This window comes from Hippopotamus amphibius, chromosome 7 (genome assembly GCF_030028045.1).
Source record: "Hippopotamus amphibius kiboko isolate mHipAmp2 chromosome 7, mHipAmp2.hap2, whole genome shotgun sequence".
Lineage (NCBI taxonomy): Eukaryota > Metazoa > Chordata > Mammalia > Artiodactyla > Hippopotamidae > Hippopotamus > Hippopotamus amphibius.
In genome coordinates, this window is record NC_080192.1 from 77,960,178 (window position 1) to 77,972,503 (window position 12,326).

General features: G+C 41.9%; 1 pseudogene; it reads left to right on the forward strand.

Annotated features, from left to right (window-relative positions):
* The first annotated feature begins 1,610 nt into the window (after positions 1-1,610).
* Positions 1,611-2,600, forward strand: LOC130857372 (cyclin-Y-like protein 1; annotated as a pseudogene).
* Positions 2,601-12,326: the final 9,726 nt, after the last annotated feature.

Here is a 12,326-nt window from a genome sequence, read left to right on the forward strand (position 1 = left end):
ACTCACAAAAGTAGCCTGGGTGCTAAACCTAGAAAGGCAGTCTTCTAACATTACAGCTAAAATGTCCAGGATACAATAAAAAATCACCAGTTTGGGAATGTAAATTGGTGCAGCCACTATGGAAAATAGTATGGAGCTTCCTCAAAATTAAAGATAGAGTTGCCATATGATCCAGTGATCCCACTCCTGGGCATATATCCAGACAAAACATATATCCGGACACGTATTTGAAAAGATACATGCACCCCTACGTTCATAGCAGAGCTATTTACGATAGCCAAGACATGGAAGCAACTAAACGTCCATTAACAGGTGAATGGGTAAAGATGTGGTACATATATACAAGAGAATATTATTCAGCCATAAAAAAGAATGAAATAATGCCATCTGCAGAAACACAGATGAACCTAGAGATTATCATACTAAGTGAAGTAAGTCAGAAACAGAAAGACAAATACCATATGATATCACTTACATGTGGAATCTAAAATATGACACAAATGAACTTATCTACAAAACAGAAACAGACTCACAGACACAGAGAACAGACTTGTGGTTTCCAAGGGGGAGTGGGGTGGGGGAGGGATGGAGTGGGAGTTTGGGATTAGCAGATGCAAACTATTATATATAGAATGAATAAACAAGAAGGTCCAACTGTATAGCACAGGAAACTATATTCAATATCCTGTAATAAACCATAATGGAAAAAGAATATGAAAAAGAATATATATGTATAACAATCACTTTACTGTACAGCAGAAATAAACACATTGTAAATCAACTATACTTCAATAAAACAATTTTTTAAAAAAGTCACCAGTCATATCAAAAACCAGAAAAACCACAACTTGAATGAAAAAAGGCAATCCACTGATGCCAATACTGAGATGAATCAGCCGTGGACTATTTGAAGAGGATTTTAAAGCAGTCATTATAGAAATGCTTCAACAATCAATTACAAATTCTGTTGACACAAATGAAAAAAAATTAAACCTCAGCAAAGAAGTACAAGTTATTTAAAAAAAAAAAAACTATGGGATATTGTAGAACTGAAAAATCCAATAACTGAAAAATTTTTAAAGTATTGGATGGGCTCAATGATAGATTGGAGATTTGAGAGAAATGCAAATCAAAACCACAACGAGATATCACCTCACACCTGTCAGAATGGTCATCATCAAGAAGTCTGCAAATAACAAACGTTGGTAGGGATGTGGAGAAAAAGGAACCCTAGTATACTGTCAGTGTGAATGAAAACTGGTGCAGCCACTATGGAAAACAGTATCAAGTTTCCTCAAAAAACTAAAAATAGAACTACCATATGATGCAGCAATTCCACCTCTGGGTGTACACCTGAAGAAAACAAAAACACTAATTCAAGAAGATACATGAGCTGGCTCCAGGGAGGTGGCGGCGGGGGTGCGGCCGGGGCCGGGGCAGGCGGGCGAGCGGCGGGCGAGGCCGCGTCTGCGTGCGTGGCTCAGCCCTGGCATAGCCCGCCCGGGGCTGCCGGTGCCCGCCGCGCCATTGCTGGGGGAGGGGGCGGCTGCTGAGCGCGGCGGAGGCGGGGCACCAGCCGAGGCGGCGGCGGCGAGGGGCGGAGGCGCCCCATGGGGAGCACGCTGAGCTGTCGCGTGTCTCCCAATGCCAGCCCCAAGTTGAGCCCGCGCGAGGGGTCGGCGAAGTCGGACGATGAGTCTGAGGTCTACGAGGCGGTGGCCGGGGACGCGGTGGCTGTAGCGCTGGTGCCAGCTGCCCTGGAACCCGCCGGGTTGGACTTCGGAGCCGGCGAAGGCCACCACCTGCAGCACAGCAGTGACCGGGAGATGCCCGAAGACTTTGCTTTGGAATCAAACCCTTCTGACCACCCAAGGGCAAGCACAGTTTTCCGGAGCAAATCTCAAATGGATGTGGGAGAAAAGGTGAAGAGCAGCCATCTAAACCATTGTGGCCTTAGCGATATTTTACCACATAAAGAACAGAGATGCATGCAAACAGATCCCTGGATATTTTTGATGAGAGATCACATCCACTCACACGAGAAAAGCTTCCAGAGGAATACTTTAAGCATGATCCTGAACATAAACTCATTTACAGATTTGTTTGCACTCTGTTTAGTGCTGCACAACTGCTGAGTGTGCAACAGTAACTTTGGTTTACATAGAAAGGCTTTTAATTTATACTGAGATCGACATTTGCCCCACTAACTGGAAAAGAATTGTTTTGGGAGCCATTCTTCTTGCCTCCAACGTTTGGGACCATCAGGCTCTATGGAATGTGGACGACTGCCAGATCCTTAAGGACATTACAGTTGAGGACATGACTGAGATGGAAAGGCTCTTTCTGGAGCTACTTCAGTTTAATATTAATGTTCCTGCCAGTGTTTATGTCAAATACTACTTTGACCTTCGCTCCTTAGCGGATGACAACAACCTGAGCTTTCTGTTCGCTCCTCTCAGCAAAGAGCGGGCGCAGAAGCTAGAGGCCATTTCCAGATTGTGTGACGACAAATACAAAGACTTGTGCAGAGCTGCTCTAAGAAGGTCCTCAGCGTTGATCATTTCATTGGTATCCAGCACTCCAACGCCATCCTCTCTTAAGGAAGAAGTGAGGGGTTGTAACATCATAAACCCCTCGCAACAAGGACTGGAGAAATATCACCTCTCCTGTTCAGAAACCAGCAAAGTTAGTATTTTCACCTAGAAGAAAGACACTGAATTCAAGAGACTCATGGACAGTGAGGATTATGCTCATAGGAAAGAACGGGACCTTGTCAATGCAACACACTCTTCTGTCCTTTTTAATGTAAACAGAGTTACAAAAACCACTCCAAAGCTAAACGCTCCCAACCCACACACAGTTGTTTGCTTACTCTGTAGGCCAATCGCTCTGAACTAGGTGAGGTTTTTTAATTACCAGTTTAAATTTTTAGACTTTAAAGACACTAACTACATAACGTTTACGTTTTTCCTTTTCTTGCCCCACTCCCCCATAATGCTGTATATTCCTTTAGAATCAGTGCAGTATTACCAATAACACATGGGACTCCTAACTCTCATAAAGCCACTTGGGAACAGACTGTTGTAGCATTGTTCAGTTTGAAGGATTCTTCCTCCCTACTACATCATTGAAGCTGCTCGTCATTATTGGCAATCGATTTAAACCAAAAAGCTGCTGAATAACACTTGTCATTCAAATTCTTTGCAAGCACTACTTATTAGCATTATTAGCGTGTTTGGGATCATAAGCAGAGAAAGTATGTTATCATCTACTTCTGTTGAGTCCGTGCTGCATTTCTTTTTGACTCTAATGGTGCTTCTCATTTTCTGATGATTTTCCTCTTTGTTAAATACTTGTATTAAAGGCTATTTTCCTAATTCCAGCCAACATGGCGGTCCAGTAATTAGCAAGCAGGTAATAAAATAGAAGGTGTCCCAGAAGTCTTGGTGCAATTTTAAGCTTTAATATAAGTGTGCTTGACACTGCAGGACACTGTTGCAGAAGTATGAATGCTGCAGACTGGCAAGGCATCGTTTGGGAGTTTACCTGAGTGTCTTCTGAACTCATTTAGTTTTGTAGATTTTGAACATTAAGCTTTTAATTTTAATTTTTTGTTTCAGCCCCTCTTGAAGATAGCAAACAATGGGCCGAAACAAAAAACTGGAATTGGGAGCTTGGTATTTGAAGTTTGCAAAGCTTAGAAGAGTTTAGAGGAAGTTCAGCTTAAACTTTCAGATGATGTTCTGTAGGTCTGTAGCATTTATACATCTACAAGTATCAAAGCTTAAAATTGCACTAAGACTTCAGGGGATACTTTATATCTTCACAGACCTGCCCCTCCTCTATTTAAAATAATCCTTTGCAAGGCTGGGCTGTTAACCTGCTTGATCACCTAAGTTGTTTTTTCTTCTTCTAGATTTGGTAAAGGAATTATGAACAACAGTGTTAACACACAAGTAATAAATTGAAAGGAACTGGACCCTAATAGTAGTGATAGGAAAGTAAGTGCTGTAAAACAGCTTTTCTATCCTGTGTGTTAATAACCTGGCTGTAGTTGTCTCAATTCAAGTTCTGCTTGAAACATATAAACCTTAGGAACCCTTACCTCAGGCTTCAAAAGGCAGGGAGGTCCAGTAATCAGTCTTTTAGGAGATTGGTAATGATGTCACCTAAATTTGAAATATTAAGAAAAAAAAAAAAGAAAGAAAGAAAGATTAGTGTTCTCAACTATGTGAAATCTTTTTCTGCCTATCTTCTCAAATACAGTCCTAGGAATTTTGCCTGTAAACAAAGCATTTCTGGGCCAGAAATACCTTCTCTTTTTATAGCAGGGCTTCCCATTATATTGAGTGCTGCAGGTTCCATCATTTTTAAAGGACAGAGACCTAAATGATAAATAATGGTATATAAAATATTACAATCTACCACCTCAAAAAATATTGTTTATGGAGTTTGGAGCTTGGAAACTCAAGTATTCATTGCAGTTTTATTTTGAAAAGAATGCTACAACTTATGTGGTTTTTCTTCCTCATGTTTATATCAAAAGAAAAGCTAATAAACTCTATTTTAATTAAAAAAAAAAGAAGATACATGAACCCCAATGTTTGTAGCAGCACTATTTACAATAGCCGAGATATATAAGCAACCTAGGTGTACATTAACAGATGAATGGATAAAGAAGATGTGACATATATATATATATATATATATATATATATATAATATTCCTTATATATATAAAATATTCCTTGGAGAAATGTCTATTTTCCACCCATTTGTGGATGGGGTTACTTGCTTTTTTGGTATTAAGCTACATGAGCTGCTTGTATATTTTGGAGATTAATCCTTTGTCAGTATACACTGAGAAAATCATAATCCAAAAAGAAACATGTACCATAATGTTCATCGCAGCACTATTTACAATAGCCAGGACATGGAAGCAACCTAAATGCTCATCAACAGGTGAATGGATAAAGAAGATGTGGCACATATACACAATGGAATATTACTCAGCCATAGAAAAGAATGAAATTGAGTTATTTGTAGTGAGGTGGATGGACCTAGAGTCTGTCATATAGAGTGAAGTAAGCCAGAAAGAGAAAAACAAATACTGCATACTAACTCATATATATGGAATCTAAAAAAAAAAAAAATGGTACTGATGAACCCAGTGACAGGGCAAGAATAAGGATGCAGATCCAGAGAATGGACTGGAGGACATGGGGGTGGGGGGCGAAGGGGAAGCTGGGACAAAGTCAGAGAGTAGCATAGACATATATACACTACCAAATGTAAAATAGCTAGCTAGTGGGAAGTTGCTGTATAACAAAGGGAGATCAACTCGATGATGGGTGATGCCTTAGAGGCCCAGGACAGGGAGAGCAGGAGGGAGTCGCAGGAGGGAGGGGATATGGGGATATATGTATAAATACAGCTGACTCACTTTGGTGTACCTCAAAAGCTGGTACAAGAGTGTAAAGCAATTATATTCCAATAAAGAGCTTTAAAAAATTCCATTATATATATTGGAATATTAGCCATGAAAAAGAATTAAATTCTGCTATTTGCAACAACATGGATGGACCTAGAGGGTATTATGCTTAGTGTAATGTCAGAGAAAGACAAATACTATATATTAACACTTATACTTGGAATTTAAAAAATAAAACGAATGAATAAAACAAAACAGAAACAGAATCACAGATATAAAGAACAAACTAGGGGTTACCAGTGGAGAGAGGGAAGAGAGGATGAGGATTAAGAGGGAAAAACTACTATGTATGAAATAAATAAGCTACAAAGATATACTGTACAGCATAGGGAGTAGAGCCAATATTTTATAATAACTTTAAATGGAGTCTAATCTATAAAAATACTGAATCACTATGTTGTACACCTGAAATATAATATTGTAAATCAACTATACCTCAATTTTTAAAAAGGCAGAGATTGCTTTAGTGGATTAAAAAAAGTTTAAACTCACAGGGGACTATATTCAATATCCTGTGGTAAACCATAATGGAAAATAATTTTTTTAAAAAAGAATGTATGTACATGTATAACTGAATCACTTTGCTGTACAGCAGAAATTAATACATTGTAAGTCAACTATACTTCAATTTAAAAAACGTTTCAACTATATGCTATTTACAAGAAGCTCACTAAATTCAGTGACATAGGTAAGCTGAAAGCAAAAGGATGGGGAGAGATATAACCTGCAAACATTAACAATACATCAACAGAAATAGCTATATTAGTATCTGACAAAGCAGATTTCAGAGCAAAGAAAATCACCAGGGACAAAGAGGAACATCACATAATAAAAAAAGTTTCAATCCACAAGGAAAAAAAATAATAATCCTAAATACGCATGCACCAAAAGACAGCCCAAAAATTCATGAAGCAAAATTACTAAAGTAGGAGGGTAAAACAGACAAATCCACAGTTATAGTTGGGGACTTCAACACCCTCCTCTTAGCACCTGAGAGAATTTCTAGAATAAAGAAAAAATCAGCAAGAATAGATAAGATCTAAACAATGCAATTCACCAACATCATCTAATTGACACACACAGAATACTCCACCCCACAAGAGCAGGATAACTTTTTTTCCAGTGCTCATGACGCAGTCATCAAGACCTATCATAACTTTACCCATAAAACAAATCTGAAAAAATGTAAAGGCACTGAAATCACACAGACTGTGTTCTCTGACCATAATGGAATCAATTTAGACCTCAATAAGATAAAGAATGCAGGCAGATCTCTAAACTCTTTGAAATTAAACAGTATACTTCTAAAATATCCATTGGTCAAAAAGGAAGTTTCAAAGGGAAATTTAAAATACACATAGAGCTACGTGGAAATGCTCACCAATTTTTAAAAGTGTGAAAGGTTTATAATGGAGAGAACTTAGCTTTTTCTTTTTTTTTAATAATAGGATCATTGATGATTCTTTTTTTAAAAAAAAATATTTATTTATTTGGCTGTACAGGGTCTTAGTTGCAGCATGTGGCATCCTCATTGCTGCATGTGAGATCTCTTGGTTGCAGTTCATGGGATCAGGATGGTAGCTGTGGCATGCGGGGATCTAGTTCCCTGATCAGGGATCGAACCTGGGCCCTCTGCATTGGGAGCGTGGAGTCTTAACCACTGTGCCACCAGGGAAGTCCCCTTAGCTTTCTTTTTCTAAGTCATTCATCAGGGTCTTTCTTCCCCAGCCTGAATTATTCCATGTGCCTGACCATTCCATTTCCTGACCCCTCAATCATTTTTTGGTCCTTTGTAACACAATCTCTCCTCCCCAATCACAGCACTCTACAAGTTTTCATTCATATTACAGTCCACCATATTCTTCTGCAGGTACAGAAATTTAAGGAAAGTAATTTTTCCTTTCATAGGAGGTGTCAGAGAGCAAATGTGTTCAAAAGTGTTAATAAAGTCTTGATTTTAGGAATGGCTCCTAAAGAGAGCTGGAAAGGCTCTAATGGGGTATAAAATCTGGCAATTAATTCCTGAAAGAATGCCTGAGAACCTCTAATGAGCTTTGCATGTTTCCTCTTTTTATAAGTGGGGTTGAATGAGTTACGTTATTCACACTTGGGAAGTGTGAAGCTTAGCTAAAGCAGGCTTAATGACGTTTAGGCCAAGTACTATGAAAGCAACACAGTACTCAAACACTGATCTCCAGAAATTTCTAAAGAAATACACAGTGCTACAAATGGAAGCATTTTTCCTTTAAAAAAAATCAGATATAGGTACACGAGTAGACATAGTTCTGCCTTCCATCAGGAGCCTGATGAGGTGAGGGTGGTGACAAGTTAATTTCAGGAGTATGCGTCTGAGAGGAGAAACATAGCACATGTTTTATGAGAAGTTTCACTTGGGGACAGAGGTCCAGGCTGGCTTTGGGGGTGGTCTGAGGGCCACCTGGACAAGTCAGGTCTCTGGCTAGTTCTGGAACTGGCTCATTTCCAGGCCTCATTAGGTGAGGGTAAATTGGAGCTGGGAGCGGGGGATGGGGGCAGGCAGCTCAACCCGCCTGGGGAATCTGAACAGTTCGCACCAGGGCCCTTCAGTTCCAGGGCAGCACTCCTCCACACCTGCCACAGGTGAGGCTTGTTGGGGTTGGGTGGGCACCAAAGTAGGATAAGAGCTGGTCTCTGCCCCCCAAAATTTTAGACTCTTATTGGGGAGGTGAGACCCACAGCTGGCAAAAGAAATAATCATCCAACACACACCCTGTGCTGAGATGAGAAATCACTGGAAATGATGGAAACAGATTAGAAAGGATGGAGGTGAAGGCAGGTAGCAGGGCTGAGGCTCCATGGCCAAGCCTTTGTCCCCGAAAGTTGACTTTCAATGGGACATTACCCTCTGAAAGCTTGTTGAGAAGCCCACCTGACTGGCTGGAGAAGAACCACCTTCCAATGAAACAGAACCACCCTTGAGTGCTGGCATCCCCTTTGCCATCATTCTGTTATACCAAGGCAGCCAGAAAGTGTCTTGGGGACAAGATTTGAAGTCATTGCACTGACTCTTGGCTTGAAGTGTGTGCTGGTACCTCTGGTCTAAAACTCAAAATCTCTGCTCTGAACTTAGGGCATGAATTTGAAGCTGGTTTGTCTTTCTGGTTAGGCTCTGCTGAGGCTTCCACTACAATTCATGGGCCTTTCCCAATCACATAAACATGAAGGGATGAGAAAAAGAGTTGAGAAGCAGACTGGCCAGGAGGAACCAACCCAAGCCTGGAAAGCTACTGACACAGCTTTCCTCAGGAGACAATCAAAACATGCACACTAAACTACAATGGTACATTCTTTCATTGATCAGACTGGTGAAGCCAAAAATGGGCCACTGAGAAGCAGCATCATTGAGTATGTAAGAAATAAATGAATGCTCGGGTCCATGGCTGGTGAGAATGTAAATCAGTACACCTTTTTGACTTACAATATCTATTGAAATGTTTCAAGGTCATACCTTTTGACCTGGGATTTCTACTTTTAAGATACAAGCCTCCAAAACCCATCTATAAGTGCTTGAAGACTCAAGAATGTCCCTTGTGGCTTCGTTTAAAAACATCAAAGTACTAAAAACACAGAAGTAACCCAAATGAACTCTGAAGAAGATGAACGTTGGGACCTTCACCCAGTGGAATCCATTCATGTCTTAACAATGAGTTAGACCTCTCTGTCCTGACATGGAAAGTGAAAAATGCAAGCTCAGAGCAGTTTGGATGGTATAAGCTCACATCCAAAAGAATCAATAGCAATAATGATACAGTTAATATCAGTGTAAAAAAAGAAAATGGAGAAATAGGCACCAATTTTCAGTGGCATGTCTCTAGAAGTGAAATCATGTATGTTCTTGGAAAGTTTGGGATTTTAAGTAAATTTGCATCATTTAATCAGAAAAAAAAGATAAACAATAAAGTCCTACTATATAGCACAGGGAAGTACATTCAGTATCCTGTGATAAACGATAATGGAAAAAAAAATATATATGCATAACTGAGACGCTTTGCTGTACAGCAGAAATTAACACAACACTAAATCAAATAAAATTTTTAAAAAGAGAAAAGAAAAAAAAGCAAGGCCCATCTTAGTGTAGTTTGGAAACATGTTTCCATCCAGTGAATATTTGCAGGAGTTATTCACGATGTTCATAAACACATACGCATATGAAGTGATACTTCATGGAGACGTCAGGACACAGACCTCCCATGTGAATAAACAAGGAGAGGTACAGCCAAGGCCACTGGCAGGTTCATTTAGATCCCCACATCACATCAAAAATTGCAATTGGTTGTGGGTTTTGAGCAAGAAATTTTTAAGTCTCTTGAAGTCTTGGTTTTTTTATCTGTAACTTGCATTTGGGCAAGGTGTCCTTTTTCAGGTGTGGTTAAGATGGGCTCAGCAGGCAAGTAAGCAGAGTGCAGGTGAGTGATTCCTGCTGGCCAAGGCAGGTGCCATCACATCTGCTAGGACCGGGGCAGTGAGAGCTGGCCGACCACCACTGAGTGAGCTAAACACAGACCTTTCCAGAATAACCTAGATAGCCTTTCCCACTCCAATATTCTCATTCATTCTAGGCCTCCACTTACCCATCCACACCTGACTGAAGAAAATCAGAAAAAGAGAGACAGACAGGGAGAACTGTATTAGCAGCAAGAAAATACGAGAGGTGATGGGGACTGTCAGGAGGTAGGGCAGTTACAGATGAGTTACTGGAGCTGCAAATCACACGAACAAAAGTTTGAAAAACAAACCAGGGCCCCAACAGGCGATGACGGACGCCCAGCCACAGAGCCCCGGCCTCCGGCCGCCCCTGGGGGGCCTGCTGCACAACGTGGCCATTGATCCAGCCCAGGTGTGCACAGCCCCGGCCGCCCTCATTTCCCCTTCCTGCCCGCGGGCCCCCTGCTGCTCAGGAAGCTGTGCGGTCCCGGCTGTGCATGCAGAACTCAGCAGCCAGTCAGGAGCCCGGGGAGGGGACAGTTTCAGGGCCACTTGCACCCTGAGAGCAGCTTTTGTGGCAAAGACAAGCCATCAAGTGAACTTGGGACAGTCTTGCAGGGCTTATGCCTCTACTGCTAGCTGGGGCTGGGCCCAGGGAGGAAGATGTCACCAACGATACTGGAGCTATCACAGTGCATTTTGTGGGCACGCTGAGCCTCATGACAGCTCCCTGAGGCAGACACTGTGATGTGCACTGAGCGGATGAGGGGTCAGCAGTGGTCAGAAAGGTCAGACAGCTTGTCCAAAGTCACCCAGCCAGAAGAGACGGGGGCAGGGCTCAAACCCAGCTCTGCCTGGCTCCCCTCCCTCTGACATTGCTGTCTTTGATTTTGGTCTTTGGCTCTTTCCAGGGGTATCTCCTGTCCCTTCCAGACAGAAAGCTGAACCTGCCAAAAGGAGGCTATCTTCTGTCTCTGTTTATGAGGCCCTTTTGAATACATCGGAAGGTTAATCTCAAAAGGTATTCCAAAATCAATAAGAAACCTCAGCAATAATTGCAAAGCCATCACTCCCACAATGTCACGTTGCCTAAAAGAGCACCTGTGATCATTCAGGTCTCAGTCCTGCATCCCCGTGTGAGTGGGACTGTCCCTACTCCAAGCTCCAAGTGTTGCTGGCACGCACTCAGCAGTGCAGTGTGCCAGCCTGACCCGACCCCCTGCCTCTCTGCTCTGATTCGTGCTGCAAGGTACACCAGCTCTCATCCCATCTTGCGGTCCCGTCAATCCAATCTCCCTCCTGAGAGATGGGAGGGTGACAGGCTGAATGCACAGTTTTGTAACAATTCGCACACTGATCAGAATTTGGCAGTGCAGATTTGTGGCACACAGGTGCTAGACAGGTAACTGGTATGTCTCTGCCTCTCCTGGGCATGACTACAATCAGGTGAGATCCCTGAAAACCAAGTCATCTCCAAGATGCAAAGGGACACGTCTCTAAGGGTGTTTCAGTCACCCATGGGGACAGGCCTGGAAAAGGGCAGGGAGGGGACAGGGAAAAGGAGAGTGAGTGGGTGGAAGGCAGGGCCCTCCAAAGCTGTTATGGGTTCAAGTGTGTCCCCCTCAAATTTACAGGTTAAAGTCCTAATCACCAGTATCTCAGAATATGACCTCAATTGGAAATATGATCACTGCTGATGTAATTCGTTAAGATGTCACAGCAGAGGAGAGCGGGCCTTAACCCAAGATGACTGGTGTCCTTATAAAAAGGGGAAATTTGGACACAGACACAGATACAAGGGGAAGGCCATGTGAACATGAAGACAGTCATCTTCAAGCCAAAGAGAGGGAACTGGAGCAAACCCTTCCCTCACAACCCTCAGAAGGAACCAACCCTGCCAACACCTTGATCTTGGACCTCCAGCCTCCAGGCTTGGAGATAATACATTTCCGTTGTTTCAGCCACCAAGTTTGTGGTACTTTGTTCCAGCAGCCCTAGCAAACAAATACAACAGCTTGTTTTCAACATTCTGCAAAGAGAAACCTGGACTGTTTACAACAGTTCTCAGTGCAAGGCTATATGTTAAAATACAGCAAAGCCAGAGTTACATGCTTTCAGCCTAAGATAGGACCATGGGTTTCCTGTGATATTTCCCTCACTTCTCTGGAAAACTTCCAAGAACCATCTACATAATGAGGGCATTGCTGTGTCACTTGCAGGAGATATCTGTGTCTTAACTGACAGATTGTAAACATGCACAAAAAAACCAGAGAGCTGATACCCTAAGCATAGAGTCCTAAATATTAGATGAGAATTAGATTAAATGCATGTTGATTACATTTAACCCATTTAACCATGTTTTAGTCCTCTA